The sequence below is a fragment of the Lynx rufus genome, unplaced genomic scaffold, assembly GCF_022079265.1.
Source record: "Lynx rufus isolate CCGP_SWC_20201006 ecotype Redwood Valley unplaced genomic scaffold, mLynRuf1.p SCAF_1, whole genome shotgun sequence".
In the NCBI taxonomy this organism is placed as follows: Eukaryota; Metazoa; Chordata; class Mammalia; order Carnivora; family Felidae; genus Lynx; species Lynx rufus.
In genome coordinates, this window is record NW_025814823.1 from 15,636,204 (window position 1) to 15,654,654 (window position 18,451).

An 18,451-nucleotide genomic window follows, 5' to 3' on the forward strand; every position below is an offset into this window, starting at 1 on the left:
GAAGCTCAGCTCTTTCTGAAGGCCACAGGCCATGCTACAGAGTGCTCTGAACTGCCTAACACTAGGTCTGGCACACAATAAACGTTGCACGAATGAAGGTAAAATCCAGTCTCATCGATAACATCAACTACTACATTATGAAGCCCTATATAATTAGTCTAACTTCTGATTCTGAGCCATTGCTTTGCTGATGTAATATAACAAATTCCTTTGACAAGCAAAAGCATATATAATGCTTTCCCTCCTTCCTGTGCACTTAATAGTCTTTCTACTTAAAGTGTGTTATAAGAACACTGACCTGTACGTGAATACCAGCAAAGTGTTAAATGGCTATAAATAATACTTTAAGTGTTTTTTTAAAATGGTGTATGGGTAATTTTTAAAGTTTCGTTGATGTGTGTATGTTGTGGGAGGTTGAGTTTCCGGGCCAAGGGCTGCTTGAGCTGTGGAGATTAGAAACTGATGGAGAAGAATCACTAATAACCGTGTTATAGATTGCTGTTTGGAGAAACTCAGATTTTTAATTGCCAATGACATGCATGAAGCAGTGGAGATGGTGTGTCAAATACCATCTCGGCAGCTTTGCTTAGTATGAATGTGGCCACTTAGAAGTACCATATCTATTTGTCTTCAATCTCTTTTCAAACGCCCCTTTGATGATGTGATTCTCCTGCTCAAACCCTTCAGTATTTCTCTTTTGACCACAGGTTAAAATGTAATAGTTTTCTTTTGTCTACAGATTAAAATCCAAATGCCTTATCCTTCCTTCCACCTTATTCTACAAAACACCAACATATCTTAGGGAAGAGAAAGGACCGTGGTTGAAGGAAGAAACTAAATGTATCAAGCATCAAGGATGAGCCAGACACCTATTCTAGGTGCTGGTATTTTAAGATAAAACACGGTCTCTTCGCTTTGTGATATCTATGGGGGGAGACAGGAATCTAAACACATTATTACCAGGCAGGCTATAGAAGATTATTATTACTGCTATTAAAAGGGTCATGGGTGGTTTCCTCCTAAGGAAGAAAACCAGAGAAGCAAGGTCTCTTCTCTTGATAGACACAGTAGTACAATTCCAGGCCTAGGGACATCGTCAGCTTCCTTAACTTCTTGCAAGGACTTACGGCAAGAATCTCTATTCCCATTATACCTTGTATTTCACTTTTATTTAGAATCCTAAACTAAATGGGACCATTCTAATTATCCTTCTCAAGGGTGATGCAAAATTCACAAAGTAAAAATGGAATTCTAACCAGGAAAAAATATAGAGAAATCCAAATAGATTACTTCTTTTTTTGCATAAAGAAATTTACCGGGGCGCCTGGGTGGCTCAGTCGGTTGAGCCTCCGACTTTGGCTCAGGGCATGATCTCACGGTTTGTGAGTTTGAGCCCTGCGTCGGGCTCTGTGCTGACAGCTCAGAGCCTGGAGCCTGCTTCAGATTCTGTGTCTCCCTCTCTCTCTGACCCTCCCCCATTCATGCTCTGTCTCTCTCTGTCTCAAAAATAAACATTAAAAAATTAAAAAAAAAATTTACCATTTGATAAATATTCTGATATTTGCCTTCCTCACCACTCTCTTTCTAATTAGGCTATGATATCCTGGAAATCAAGATTTTATTTGCCTCTGTTACTTTATTTTGTTATATGGTCCTTAGGACTTGGGGCCTCACAAGCAGTGTAAGTACAATAGGCACAGAACAAACAACGATTGAATGAATAACCTTTATAAGCCCCCAAATTTATAAGTCCCACTTTCTAGACCAATTAATATATCCACAAAATCATATTTTACTAAAAAAAATTTTTTTTTAATGTTTATTCATTTTTGAGAGAGAGGTGTGAGTGGGGGAAGGAGAGACACAGAATCCAAAGCAGGTTCCGAGCTGTCAGCACAGAGCCCAACACGGGGCTCGAACCCACAAACCATGAGATCATGACCTGAGCCGAAGTCAGACGCTTAACCGACTGAGCCACCCAGGAGCCCCACAAAAATCACACTTTAAAACACCAAACATAATCCATACAATTTTTTTTTTTACAAAATTAAAATGTGTGTTTGCAATCAATTTAGATGAATGACCACAGAAAGGAAGTGCCACGCCCTTGAAATAATACCTGGGCACCAACTTGCAATTGTTTGCAAACACAGCCAACACCTAATGACTGTTTTATGTAAACACAATTAACCAATAAGCCCTAAGGGAAGCATGGGGGACACACAGGTTTGTCTTTGACAAACATCTGATCTAACTTTTGCTCCTAAAAGTGAAATTCTACTGCCCTTAGAAAACAGGGAAAGAATGATATAAATGCACCAAGAAGTGAAAGAAAAACACACGAGAACTAAAATCTTTTTAGCTTTAACACATTTTCTCACCTTCCACATTCACTGGCTTCTGACAGTCACTCACATCATCAATCATAACCATTAATCATAAGCATAACCATAATCACTCATATCATTAATCATAACCGTTAATCACCGGCAGCACCACTTTATGAACAAGTTGTGCCAGTTTGGGGGTAGTCATTTGGAAACTGGAATGCATTTGCCCAGAGAAACAATGTTCTGAGTGCTGATATGTTCCTTGGCCAGCCCACGGAGACCTTCTAAACTAACACCAGTCCAAATAAGCGATGTCTGCCTTTGACATGCATAAGCCTGTCCAAGCTTAAGGTGCCTCGAATCCTCACCACTGAGCCCATGCACAAACTTTTCAGTTAACTCTTCCTCCTTCCTACTCCAGCCAAACTCCAGTTCTCTCATGTGTGATTCCTAGCAAAGAATAAAACAAGATGGATTAATGGATTCATAATGAAGCATGAATAGTAGAAGTCAAATATTCTACCACAAGATGGAAAACTCTGATGGAATCTGTAAATCCTTTTCGGAGTTATTTTCTGAAATGTGTGGCTCCTAAGTCAGTTAAATTTAGCTACAAGAATTCAGAAACCAACTCCCAGCACATCGGTTGAACTTCACCATGCATCAAACTCTCCATAAAAAAAAAAAAAAAAAAAAAAAAGTCTGCTCTAAACCTCCCACAGCCCACAAGTACTCAGGACAAACTCCTAAAGGCTTCCGATAAACTGTCCCAATCTACAGTTCTGGGTCTATCTCCCACCCACACTACTCACGGCACAATTTTTGCATTTCGTAAATTCAAATCGAAACATACAGTCACAAACACACTAACCAAAGCAAATCGACATTTGATCAGCTTTCAAGCAATTTAACAGATCAAAAGTGAAAAACACTAGGCTACGTGGAAGAATATATTCCTTGGGATAAAGCAGGGTTTGGTGAAGGCTCTGGGCCTGCTCCAGCTGGGAAGCGCTCTCAGCATCGGCTCTCAGTCTAAGCTGTTGCCACTTACAGAGTGTTCACACTTCTACTACTCCCCAAGCCTCTTCCCTAGGTGGTTTCAGAACCAATCTCCAGTGTCAACATGTCGGGGTGGCCCCCAGAGCACTTGTGCACTTTACAGATTATTAGCCCAGCGGTAAAAACTGGCAACTGCAATTCTGGAATGAATGGTCATCCCTGGTAATTGCAATGTTTTATAAAGCAAAGACCGCTTTTCACTACTTTTGCACTAAACAATTTCATGACTGAGGAATACATGTTTTCCACTTACCGTCCTTCAAAATTAAATTTGCAAAAGGGGAAAAGGAAGTGATCAAATATTAAATTTCCCCAAGGGGAAATTCGTATGTTCATATACGAATTCCACCAATGATACCAGGTAATCATAACACAAAAAGAGAGAAAAAAATTGATATTTAGTATTCCCCCCCAAGAAAGAAAATCAAAATTGCCTTTATAGGAAAAAATCAGAACTTTGTAGGACTCCTTTCATGGATTAAATATTTGTCTTTGAATTAAACGTGGGTTAGAGAATGAAGGGGAAAAACCAAAATCTTTTCAGCGTTTATGACTTCTAAAATGATACAGAGCTGCATACACATATTTATAATTTGCTTCTTAATGTTTTTGCATTTCATTTTAAGTTCTGAATTTCAAGTTTTGTCAGAATCTCTTTGATTCTTAGAAAATTGGTTTTGACGTGATTAGACTTCCCAATTAAAACTGTAAAATCCAATGTATTATAGAAGCATGATATTTATACACAAATTATATTTTTACATTATATTATCTCTATTAATTCTGAGGTACTTAACAGAATATGACGCATTTTGCAAAATGATTTAGCATTGTTTGGTAACACAAGGAGCAAGGCACAAAAGGGAGATTCAGCTCTCTGACAAGGCTGATAACAAGACCCTTTATAGATCCAACCAGACTAAAACAGAAGCTCATCTCAGCAGCAGTCTTTTTTTTTTCTTTTTTGAGCATAGTTTGAAACATATACACTAAAAACAGTATCAATTTTTCTGTGGCTATGGTGGGGGTGGGGAGAGGGGTCAGCATATCGTGTTAGCAATTTTCTGTGGAATCACATTAGAGTTTCACTGCAGTAGCCATATCACATTAAAATCTGGGGGGTTTTTTGCTAAATGGTTTCCATTGTGTATTTAGTGAATCTGATATGGAAAATTGCTAATGCAATAGGAGTATCATATAAGCTTTCCTGACTGTAATGCTCAGCCACAATATTCAGAAGAAGCTCAATAGGACTGGAGGGGTTTCAGGGCTAATTCTCCACAGCCTCTTAACAAAGTCCTCAGCTCAAGTTCAACACTGGCTTCTTGAAAGACGGAACCAACGCTAAGATCGATTGTATGGGGGAAAACTCCTTTACAGATTTTTATTTCAGAAAAAAACATGGGTTCAGTGAAAGATGTGTCATTTAATTAATATTTATTGACTGACCGCTATGCTGGGCACTGTGGTCCGTATTAAGGGAATGACAAAGATAGATGAAAACATGGTCCCTTCCTTCACAGAACTTGAAAGCACTGACTGAAGAAAAGAAATAAATTAGCACACGAGTAACTTAATACAAGACACGCTGTGGCAACGGTGGAAAATGCAAAGAGCCATAGGAGCTCAAAGGAGGACACACCTGAGACCAGGGTCATTGGGAAGTTCTGTGGAGGCAGCACCTGTACAGGGCCACAAGACATGAGAAGATGTAGGTAGCTCTGAGGATCAGATGACAGGCTGGGAAGCAGGGGATGGCATTCTAGGCCTTTTCATGAGTAAAGAAAGATGCAGGAAAGAGGAAAGCCACGACATGCATGGAAAATTATAATCCATTACTTCAATGACAGCATAAAATCTGGAAGGAATAGGAAGATAAACCTGAAAAAGCGGTCTGGGGTCAGCCTGAGGCTGCCACCAAAGGAGAGACATACACGGTCTTCAGGATGGTTTGGGGTGGAAGTCTCAGCATGCAGTGCACTGGCAAGATTAATACCCAGCTTTCAAGGGTATGATGGCTTCTAATGCTAACAGCTCCTCTGAAATCTTAACAACTTTATTTAGCACATGTTTCTTAAGAGACACTATTTATAGGAATATTTATTTTAAAAGGTTAGTTTATTGCCAAGGGATAATTGTTTATTTTTTTGTTATGTGACAATTCATGACCTGGACATTCACTAGGTTAACAGAAAAAAAAAAATCCATAAAGCATGCTCAAACTGTTGCAACTACTTATGAATTTACTGTTTGCTTTTTTTTTTTTCTTTAGAATAACTTTTCAACTCACTAGCAACAGTAACCAAGGAAATATAAATCCAACAGCCTAGAATTACAACTATTTGAAGAGATTCATGCTTTCAACTGTACTGCTATATTTTTTCTTTTACTCTGGACACTTCCTTGTTTCTGAATTCCTCTCCGAATGTTAGAAGCAGTAAACAAAATCTACACTAAGCCTTGTTGGAAGCTTAAAATTTAATTAGTATGTTTTGCAAATTAAAAAAAGTCTTCATTTTCCATAACCTTTACCTTACCTTAAATCAGAGTACACTCTGTGGGTATTATTTCCAAAATAATAAAACAGAATAGATGAAATTGTTATTTTATTTATTGCAAAGAGAACATAAGATATAAACTAGTTAGCTGCCTAAGTGCTACAGTGACCACTCATGAAACATCAGCTCTCCAATTTGACAAAGGAAATTGCACTCTCATTAATCACAATTAAACTATTTGTAACACTGAAACTGAATACTTAATCTTTATGAAACTATTTCTTGACAGATTTTTTTTCTCCTCTGACTGACCACAAGGACAGAAAACATAAACAAATTTGCCAGTTGTTTATTACTTATAGATATCCTTGGCAAGGTTTCATTTAAAAAAGAAAAAAGTCAACAAAACTCTTCTTTCTCATTCCATGTCTTGGGCAATCAGGGATGCAGTAACTGACATCTGTGAACATTCCCTGATTAGCCATTAACTGAAGACAAAGAAGTAAAAGAAAAATATTTTACAAGGAGAAAAGTCAAATAGCTCATGCGACTTTAAGATGCTCATGACAGAGATGCCAGGATTATAAAGCACTTACGGGTTTCACCTAAAATTTGTTTATACCTTAGATCTTTAGGAAACACTGTACTGAGAAAAATGAGTTTGCTCACATCAAGAATATGTTGGCACTCTCTTACACCTAGCTTAAAACCACAGAGCTGAAGCATAAAACAACTCTGACAAAGATAGCCAGTCAAGCATAAAACTGGGAGTTGGTTGGGTCAGAATAGATTAAAAGGCTGAAGGCTGTCTGCTAAAGACCGTTGTCTTGCCATCAATGAAGGCAATTATTACAGCTAAAAGTTATTTTTCTGATATATTATTTTAAACTTTTGTCATATTCAAAACGCTCCTTACTTACAAACTATTACATCATTTTCTTATCTGCAGTGTCCTTCTTGGATAACCACGAACTTGAAAGCAGTCCAAAATCTTGTTCGTGGCTTCCTACAAGTATAGAAAGACGTATTGAATATGGAGTTAGGAGAATGTGTCTGGGTTTCACTTTTACTTCCTTTTTAAATATAGATCACTATTTTTTAAATATAAACATCCCATGGCATTCCCTCACACCGACAGGACTCCTAAGCCAGAAGATATGTTGGTAGTATGAACATTTCTCTCACTCTGAAGGATGCCACAAAGCTCTGCTCAGTGATGGCCAAGAAGATAGAATTATTAAATGCCTTACGACTTTACAGTTATCCTCTATTATTCCTGCTAAACCACACTTCCAAAAGGGCATCCAAGAAATCTGGCAAACCACTGAAATGGCACTTGTAAATTGGATCCATTAAAAGCAATCCACAGTGTCCTGTGGGTGTGCATCCGACTGTTAATTACTGGGTAAATAATTTACATGCAATTTTATTCCAAAACTAGATTTACATCATTTGCAGGCGATTTCTCAGAGTACCGCTTCCAACCCAGAAACAAGTCAACGGAGTATTTCTAAATTATCATTTGAAATTTCCACTGTCAAGGGTGGGAGGAGGAAGGAATAGTAACGGGAAGGCTTGTCAGCGATTAGCCATCCATAAAAATGTTTTCCCCGCGCTCCTCCTTCCGATCACAATGCTGGCGTCAGTTAGTCTCCTGTATCTGTTCCCCACCTCGCCCCCCTCCCCTCTGCGGAGAGCTGGCACCGAATGGCAGGCGAAGGAAAAGACAAACATCCCAGCTCCCAACACAATCCAAGCGCTTGCCCGGAGACACTTGAACAACATTCCCAACTTTTTTTTTTTTTTTCCCTTCCCTCTTCGCGTGCCTCAAAGGTAAGCAGAGTAAAAAGCCTAAGAGACAGAAGGCCAGGAAGGCCAGCTGAGTCGCAATTACTACCCCCACCCCGATTTCTCCACTGCCCCCCCCCGCCCCAACTTTCGGTCACAACCAACGGTTACCCAGCTCTAAGTCTGGGTCTCCACTGCGCCAGTCCTCGGTGCTCGACCCCCGCGCGGTGCCCAGCCGAGGGGGGGCCGGAGACCCAGCGCACATCCCTACCCACGCCCTGGGCCACAGCCCCGCACGGCCACCGCCCCCACAGTGGGACGAGCATCCTCCCACAGGTCCCAGGTGTCGCTTGCCGGCGGCTGGGGCGACGCGGAGGGCGCGAGGCCAACTCCCTGGAGCTGTCCCCTCCGCCCCACCCCACCCCAAACAGGCTCCACCAAGAAATACAGGGATGGAGAGTACAAAGAACCAAGCCACCCACCAAAGGGCCTCGAAGACTTCCCTCGGGGAAGAACAACTTAGCCACACACGCACACACACACGCACTCGCCCAGCGCGCGCCGGGGAGGGCATCTCTTACCTGTCCCCCACGATGTCACTCATCCCCCCCCCCTCCCGGGTCTGGCTGACCCCCCCCTCGCCCCCCGCCGTGGGTCCCCGGCCGCCTGCTCCAAGCGCCGCGCACTCACTGCCTGGCTGCGCGCGCCCAGCGGCTGCAGGGCCCGGCGGCGGCGGCGGGGACCGAGACAGCGGCTGCAGCGGCGGCGGCGGCGGCGGCGGCCCCAGCCGGCGTCAGTCAGACTGGAGCCGCGAAGCCTCATCGCCCGTATTAGTGCGCCGACCTGGAAAGCGGCCAGGAGCCCTGCGCACGGGTCCGCCCCCGCCCGCCGCCGCGCGCCCTGGCCGCGCCGGGAGCCCGCGAGGCGGGGGGAGCGCGGCCCGCCCCGCGGCCACGTGCGCGGAAACTTGCGGCGGGGGCGCCTCGCGGCGGCCCCGCGCTGCTCCCTGGTCCTCCCGTGGGTCCCCAGGCTCGCCTCGCCTCTGTGCGCTACCGAACCCCCCTGGCCGGCCGCGGTGGGGAGGCCCTGGCCAGCCCGGGTCACCTCGCATCTCTCTGTCTCACCCGCCACTCCTGAGATTTCTTGGGTCCGCCTAAGGCCGAGGAGGGTTGTTACCAGAACGAGAGATACAGGACCAACAAATCGGTTTGGACCCCCTCTCCCCACCAGACACTCTTTCTGACAGCGTTTCTGGGCCCTGATGATTACTGTTACTTGCCTTTCGTTGCTTGCTAGCTTTTCAGACCAAAGGAATCATTACACCGTCGACAGCACCAGATCAACTGGTTTGCATTGGCATGGGCAGAAGAAAATCTAATCACTGTGAGTGGTGAGTGGTGGTAAAAACTAGTCAGGTAATTATGTGGCTTGTCGTTTATTTATATGTATTTGTATGCTTAACAGCCTAGCATATAACATATAATATTATCTAATCTAATAAAGGGATAACCTTATGGGCACTGAGCAATGTTAATGTACAGCCTTCTTGCCTTAAGGCCTGGCTATCCCCTGGGTAGTCTGTTTCTTGGAGTCACTGTGGACTCCTAGAATACATACACACTGGAATACATTTAGGAAATGCCACCAACATACTCATGATCCTTGATTTCCCATCAGCCAGTACCTCTTCGTGGAAAAGGCATTCAGCTGCAGAGGCAGTATTCATTTTGCTCCTTTATATAGAAAAATCAGTGTTCCAGAAGGCCCTGATACCAATGAAGCTCAAGGCTCTGAATTTAATGGCTTTTTCTAGTTCTCAAAGCACTGCATTTTCTTCCCCTGGCAGATGCCATTTTTGCATTATCATGTTGTGGTTGAGCAATGACCTTGTTTAAAACAGCATTTGTACTTGAACCTGAAACTCGAATTTAAGTCCTCTTTCTACACCTGGCCCATTTACCTCTACCTCTGCTCCAGGCTGAGGGTTCAATTTGGAAATATTGTGGGTGTGAGACACTAGGAAACATTTGGACTGCTAAAAGCTACAGAGTGCCCTTGATGTGCACTTGCCTATGAGTAAACCAAGTCCTCAGAATTAATACCTTGTGGCTCGTGCTGTTTTTGTTTTGTTTTGTTTTTAATGTTATTGAGAAAAGAAATGACTCTGGCACTACTTCAGTTTCCGTATGTGCATTAGACAATGCAGAGGACACGATGCAGAGAAAGAAATTATAACCTCTGCAGTGCTGGCTCATGCTTCTGGCATGGAGTCTTTTTAAGTTCACGGAACTCTCCTGGCTGTTGGCAGGACTTGGATTTACAGGTTCTTTGAGTGTGTGTCGTCTCCTTTTTCTGTACATTATCATTTACATACCAGGAAATTTTGACACCTAAAAGTTAGACTGTCACTTAGATAATTCCTGCCATTTATTCCTGAAACCTAGTGTAGAAAGTTAATCCATTCTATACAGGAACACTAAGATCTGATGAGTTCCAAGGAGAAAATGCCCACTCCAGGAAAGAAGGCTCAATGTTGGCACTCCATTTTTCGGAAGCTGACTATCCTTGTAATAGGAAATCCTTTGCTGAATTTTTTCCTCTTGCTTTCTTGATTAACTGCAATTTTAGGCTTGTTGGAACTTCCAGCAAAAAAACTATGCAATGGGAATCTTACAAAGGGGGAGACTCAGTCACAGGTTGTGATTTGGTGGAACCTCCAAAAAAGTTTTGGTTCAAGACCTGAAAACCACAGTGAAACCAATCTCCTCCTTTTCTGAATTGCAAGGACTTGATGCAAGATGAGTTCCTGCAGCCTATAGAACAGCGACAGGAGGAGAAGCCTCCTTTTCTTTTGTAAAGTACTCAGCATAGGACATGCTGGGGACAAAGGCTGTAGTAATCCATAGATACTAAGATTCTACTTTGTGCATCTGCTATACCTGATGTTTGATCTAGCATTATAATGTTTCTACTCAGAGCCATAACTAGGAATTGTTGCCTACATACCCCTCCCACTTCTAGTTTCATACATTTCATCTGTAATTCTGTCCTCACTCTGCGCTTTTTCTGACTCCTTCTTGAACTTTTCTTCCAGAGCTATCATTCAGTCCATAATGAGTATTAAACACTTCCCTGAGCACAGGTGCCTGGACAAATCATGTGGACACAGAGCACTGGTCCTGAGGAAACTAGGTTCCACTAGAAAAGACACATAGATCAATGATGATCATACAACTTTTTGTGTCACTTAGAGGGTGAAGGCACAAGGGAGGTGTCATGGAGTCTCCACAGAAGCACCCGGAGAAGTGGGTATGAAATGCCCACTAACTCATAGCCAAAGAACCCCCGCCGCCACACCCACAGTCTGGGTAAATGCAGCTCTGTGGGTGCTCGCTTTGCAGGAGAATGTAGCTGTATTTTAGCCCCCTTGGCCAGGCGCTCTGATGCAGGTACACATCATAAAGGCAGCCCAGAATGCCTACTATGTGCAGAATACTTGAGCTTTTATGTATGAAAACCTCAATGTTCCTAAGAGAACTGTCAAACTAGTTGGATAAATGAGAAAAATAATGTTACAAGATGTTATATCACCAAATAAGCATTCTGGGATTGCAACAAGCGAGTCATAGAGTATCTTGATTTGGTGGTGAAGTGACAGCTTTCTCCTGTTGTGCGAATCTCTGCCAGGACCAGGTTAGGCTTTATGCACATCATCTTGTTTCATCCTCATGACATCTCAGGAAGAGAATTATTATCCTGCTTTGCAGCTGAGGAACCTGAGGCATAACCGACTGTCTCCAAGTGTCTGTCTGCCTGACTCCAAAGCCCAGACATTTAACCACTACACCTCACTGTCTTCCTGGAACTTGAAGTTGAATCGAAAAGTGAGCAGATGTGGTAACAGGCAGAGGTTAACATTAGGATTAATCAAGTTAATCCATTCATTCAAATTGTTGCTTAGTCACATGTTACGTAGGGACTAGATGAAACTTTTTTTTATCATCTTAACTATTTTTAAGTGGACAGTTCAATAGTGTTTAGTATATTCAAATTGTTGTACAACAGATCTTTAGAACTTTTTCGTTTTGCAGAATTGATGATCCATAGCTATTAAACACTAATGCCCCTGTTCAGTCTCTCCCCCAGTCCATGGCAACCACTTTTCCATCTTCTGTTTCTATGATTTTGACTATTTCACATACTTCATATGAATGATACTGTATGTGTCTTTCTGTGACTGGCTTATTTCACTTAGCATAATGTCCTTGAGGTTCATCTATGTTGTAGGACAGGATTTCCTTCTTTTTTAAGGAATCATAATATTCCAGTGTATGTATATACCACATCTTCTTTACCCAGTGCATCCGTCAACGGACATTTGGATTGCTTCCACCCCTTGGTCAATGTGAATAATGCCACAGTGAAGATGGGTGTGAAATTACCTCCTTGAGATCCTGCTTTGAATTCTTTGAATTCTTTTGAGCTTATACCCAGAAGTAGACAGCTGGATCATATGGTAATTCTACTTAAAAATTTTTGAGGAATCTCCATATTGTTTTCCATATGGTTGTACCATTTAGCATTCCCACCAATAGTACACAAGGGCTTCCAATTTCTCAGTATCCTTGCCAACACTTATTACTTTCTTTTCTTTTAATAGTGGCTATCGAGGTGATATCTTGTGTGGTTTTGATTTGTCTTGCTCCTAATATCAGTCATGTTGAGTATCTTTTCATATGTTTATTAGCCATTGGTATATCTTCTTTGGAGAATTGTTTATTCAAGTCTTGCCCATTTTTTAACAGGGCTATTTGGGTTTTTTGTTGGGTTTTTGCCGTTCCTTATATATTCTAGATACTAATCCTTTATCAGATACGTGATTTGCAAATATTTCCTCCCCTTCTGTAGGTCACCTTTGCACTCTTTTGATTATTTCTTTTGATGAACAGAAATTTTTAAGTTTGTTACAGTTCCATTTGCCTATTTTCTTTTGTTGTCTCTACTTTCAGTATCCATATGGTCACTGCTAGTATAAATAAATTGATAATTATATGTTTATCTTGTATCCTGTGACCTTGCTGAACTCACTTATTAGTTCTAGGATGCTTTTTTTTTAAAGATTCCTTGGGATTTTTTATATAAACAATCATGTAATCTACAAATATAGATGATTTTATTACTTTTTCATTTATATTCATTTTATTCCTTTTCCTTGCCTCATTGCATTGACTAGAACTTTCAGCCCTATATTCAGTAAGACTGGTGAGAATTTGACAATAAATTATATTAAAAATAAATAAATAAAATAAAATAAAAAATTATAAGAGTGGTGAGAATGGGCATCCTTGCCTTGGTCCTGACCTTAGAGCAAAGCTTCCTGACCTTAGAGAAAAGCATTCATTTTTTTAACTATTATATATAATGGTATCTGTAGATGTAGTAGATTCACTTTATCAAGTTGGGGAAGTTCCCCTCTAGTCTTATTTTTCTGAGGATTTTTATCATGAATGGATATTGAACTTTCCAATGATTTTTCTGAAATAATTCATATATAGTATTTCTTTTTTTTAGTCTGTTAACATGATGTATGATATTGATTGATTTTCAAATATTGAGCCACCCCAGCATCCCAGTATAAGCCACACTTGATCATGATGTGCATAATTTTTTTTTTAGATACTGAGAAATGTTATTTGTTAATATCTTATTCAGGATTTTTTTGTCTGTATTCATAAAGGGTATTGGTCTGCAGTTTTCCTTTTTTTGTACTTTCTATTTTTTTAATGTTTATTTTTGAGAGACAGAGAGAGACAGAGCATGAGTGGGGGAGAGGCAAAAGAGAGAGGGAGACACAGAATCTGAAGCAGGCTCCAGGCTCTGAGCTGTTATCACAGAGCCCGATGCAGGGCTCAAACTCATGGACCGCGAGATCATGACCTGAGCTGAAGTCAGACGCCTAACCAACTAAGCTACCCACGCACCCCTTTCTTTTGTTTTGATATCAAGCTAATATTTCATAAAATGAATTGGGAAGTGTTTCTCTCTCTCTCTCTTTTTTCTGGAACAGTGTATAGAATTGGTGTTAATTCTTTAAATGTTTGGTAGAATTTTCAGTGAAATTATCGAAGCCTGAAGATTTCTTTTTAAAATTTTATATTCAGTTTAATAGTGCAGGGCTATAGCTATTCAAATGATCTGTTTCATGGGTGCATTGTACTATGTGTTTTTTCAAGGAAGTATTCAATTTCATCTAAGTTGCCAAATTTGTGTGTGTAGAGTTTTCATTGCTGTCTCATTGCTATTTTCTATGGTTTGCTGTTTTTAATTTCATTGTTTTCCGATCTTATCTTTATTATTTCCTTCCTTCTGCTTACTATGGGTTTATTTTGCTCTTATGTTAGGTTGCTGAGGTGGAAGCTTTGATTGCTGGTTTGAGACTTTCCCTCTTTTCTAATGTATGCACTGAGTGCTGTAAATTTACCTCTCAGCATTTCTTTGACTGTGTTTCAAAAATTTTGTTATGTTCTATTTTCATTTTCATTCAGTTCAGTATATATATATATATATATATATATATATATATATACACATACATATATATATATGTATATATATATATTTAAAATTTCCCTTGAGACTTCTTCAGTCCTTGTATTATTTAGAAGTGTGCTGTTTAGTTTCCAGGCGTTTGGATGGAGATTTTCTTGTCATGTTTCTGCTGTTGACTTCTAGTTTCATCTGTTGTTTGAAAGCACTCTGTATTATTTCAGTTTATTCATTTGTTATGGTCTAAGATATGATCCATCTTGATATAGGTGGCATTTGAAGAGAATATATATTCTGCTGTTGTTGTGTGAAATTTTCTATAAATGTCTGTTAGATCCTGTTGGTGGTGGTGTTTTCTATTTCTTGCTGATTTTATGTGTAGTTTTTTGTTTTTTTTTTTTAACATTTTTTTGGGGCACTTGGGTGGCTCAGTTGGTTGAGCGTCTGGCTTCGGCTCAGGTCATGATCACACGGTTCGTGAGTTCGAGCCCTGCATCGGGCTCCGTGGTGATAGCTCAGAGCCTGGAGTCTACTTTGGATTCTGTGTCTCCCTCTCTCTCTGCCCCTCCCCCACTCATACTCTGTCGCTCCTTCAAAAGTAAATAAACATTCAAAAAAATTAAAAAATGAATACAGGGAACTGTTAGATCAATATATGCGTGTCCAAAGAACTGTTTTCATAGTTTAGTTTGAATTTTTGACCATTATTTCCTCAAGTACTTTCTCAGTCCTTCCAGGGACTCTGATGATACAAATGCTAGATCTTTTTATTTTTATAGTTTCATCGGTTCCCAAGACATTTTTTTTTTTTTTCATTTTGCTCTCTCTTGATCAGATTGAGTCATTTCTGTTTATCTGTCTTTGAGTTTACTGACTCTTTCCTTCATTGCCTTCATTCTACTGTTGAGTCCATCCACTGAGCTTTTAATTTCAGGTATTATATTTTTCACTTCTAAAATTTCCATTTAGTTTTTAGTATCTTCTTTTTCTTCACTGAGATTCCCCCCCCCCCCCCCCCCCCGCCGAGGCTTTCTGTTTTTTCATTCATTTTAAGCATGCTTGCAGATGCATTGTAGCCTTTTTATGATGGTTGCTTTAAAATCATTGTCAGATAATCCTAACATTTTGGTAATCTCGGTGTTGGCATCAGTTGATTGTTTTTATTCAAGTTGAGGTTTTCCTGGTTCTTGTTTTGACAAATTATTTTTTTTGGAAACCTGGACTTTTAAATTATATTCTTGGACTCTGGGTCTCATTTAAACTTTTTGTACTAGCTAGCTTTTTCCACCACAGGGGGAGGGGAACGTGTCTTGTTACATTGCCAGGGGGAGGTGTGAGTACAGATTCCCCACTTGGCCCCTATTGATACCAAAGGGAAGGGGGTCTGCTTATTACTTTTGGAGGGAAGGGAGCTATAGCTACCTGGTCTTCATTGTGACTGTGGTAAGAGTGGTTTCATGACTGCTGGGCCACCAGAGGAAATGAGGCCTCCTCTGACACCATCTCAGTGAGGAGAGGGTGAAGCGGTTTGTTACTGCGGGGTGGGGTGGAAGAGAGGCTCCCTGGCTGGTCGCCACTGATGTCATGAGGTAGAGGAATCACTGCTAGCTGATGGGAATGAAAATCCTGCTCCCTACTTGGCCTTCTCTGACTTCACCTGGATGAGGGTGTTCAGATGCCTTATTACAGCCTCATGAGATGTGAGTCTAGGCTCCCCATTCAGCCTTTGCTATTGTCAGCAAGGGTGGGGTCACCATTTTATTTTTCTGTAGTGTTTGATTGGAATGGAGCAGTGACTGTTTTGCTGACCTTGCTCCTTTCTTGGACCTTTGGAAAGAGAGAGAGGCATTTGAGGGACTTTTTTTTTTTTTTTTTTTTGTCTGTGCCCATCAGCATTTTTAGGTGGCTCCTTGACCTCCAAGTCTGGGATATATGAGACAAAAAGAAAACCCAAGGGAGTCACCACCATGTCCATCCTTATGTCTCAAGGTCTCTACACAGTCTGCCTTCTTCTTGCACCTTTCAGAGTCTATTCATGTTTGTTGTATATATAATGTCCAGGGGTTTTATTTGTTCTTACAAATAAAAAAGAGAGAGAAAGGAAAAGTACATTTACTCTATCTTCCCAGAAGTGGGAGTACTTACTATAATTTTTATAGTCGTAGTGTCATTATCTTGATTTAGCTGGCCCTTCCATTAAAATGTTTGAGGAAATATTTCTTTAGGTCTCAAGGAATATAGTGAAAACTATAAATGAGTAGGACTGCTTTTTTTTTTTTTTTTCAGAATGACAAAAAGCAAAAGGAACTGAGAGGATATAAACTATCTTCCCAGATGGAGGTGAATCTACTTTCATTGAAATTGTATGTTGTGCATGGAGAGTCCTATAGAAATATAATAATTTAGGGAAAATTGTCCTAATTTTGAACTGCAAAGATTTATTTTTGCTCAAAATATAACTGGCCCCTTGATTTTACATTTTTGGAATTGCTATATAAATGCTTCACATTTTCTTTGCAAGCAGATTATTTGGGGGTAGATGCCTTTTAAATGTGGTACTGCTATCGATTTCCTCCTAATTGTATAATAAAGCCATCCAACAATGCTTGGAAGCTAGGCATTCAATATATATGCACTCACTGAGTGAAAGAGGGAATAAATGAGTGATTTATAAGAGAATTTTTTCTAAAGCCTTGAGGGTGTATATATTGTTATTTTAAGGACTTGTACTTGCTGTTCAATTTTATTTTGGAGGATTCAAATTTAAATTCATACTCTGGTTGGTTCGGGCATGTTTGTCAGCACTATGGCTCTTGGGGCCCAGGTTTTACTGTCCCTACTCTCGTAGTGGAATGAGTTGCACTGACAATCACTTACCCTTTACCTTCATCATCATCATCTCACACACACACACACACACACACACACACACACATACACACACACGTATTATCTTATTAATGTAGACATTCATGGGTCAGAGAGGTAGTATACATATCTTCATTTCCCGGGACTATTTCTGAGGTACATTGTGATACTTCTCAGCTAAGGATCACTGCTGTCACTCTTGGTCCCTTCTCTGCCTTCAGTCCTTCCTGTAGGACTACCTTTTGATGTAGTACTAGAAGCAGGTTTCCACTGATTACCATTGGAGCCCTTGCCCTACCCCATCAGACCCTCCTAGGTGGGGGAAGTTGCCCATAGCCTCCACTGCGGCTGCAGTGAGATTTAGACCCACTGCTCATGTGCCTACCCTTTTTTTTTTTTTTTTTTTTTTTAGCATTTATTCATTTTTGAAAGGCGGAGAGAGACAGAGCATGAATGGGGGAGGGGCAGAGAGGGGAGACACAGAATCTGAAGCAGGCTCCAGGCTCCGAGCTGTCAGCACGGAGCCTGACTCGGGGCTTGAACTCACAGAACGAGACATCATGACCTGAGCCGAAGTCGGACGCTTAACTGACTGAACCACCCACGCGCCTTTGTGCCTACCTTTTCATTGGGATTCCTAGAGGCTGTGGGTAGAGATAGTTCCATGGCATTCCCACTTGGAAAATGGAAAACGATTTCTCCACATTGCAAAGCATGGTTAGGTATTACTGCAGACCGGTACAGAGTAGTAGTTCAGGTGTGTTATGGGCTTGCTATACATCTTTCAGACTGCTGTAAGGACTTAACCATATTTTTTAATATTATTTTTCATGGGAAACACCTTATAGGTTTCAAACAACTGATTTGTAAGCTGGCTTTGGTTTATAAGTTGAAGACAGGCTGAATGCTTCCAGGTATGTGGTGCTGCAGGTAAGATTTGCAGGCATTGTGCCCTTAAAATGCAAAGTCTTCAAAATGTCAGGATAGGATCTGTTTTGCTTGCATATCTAGAGCACTCTATCACTGTATCAAGGGATCCTGGGATGAGTTTCAAAAAATATGTGTATGTTATATATATATATATATTATATATATATATATATGTATGTTTTATATACACATACATATATAACATATGTAATATATATATATGTATATGTATATATACACACACATGTATATATATAGCGTGCAAAAAGACCACCTGGATTGGATCAAATCTGTAAAGATACTTCTTTTTTTGTGACCATCAAAATACTACCTGGAGTTTTATTCAAAAACAGTGAATTACAAATGTATTACTTCATAGAGCCCTTTATTGGATTGATATAATGAAATCATTAATTTGTAGATTTGATGGAT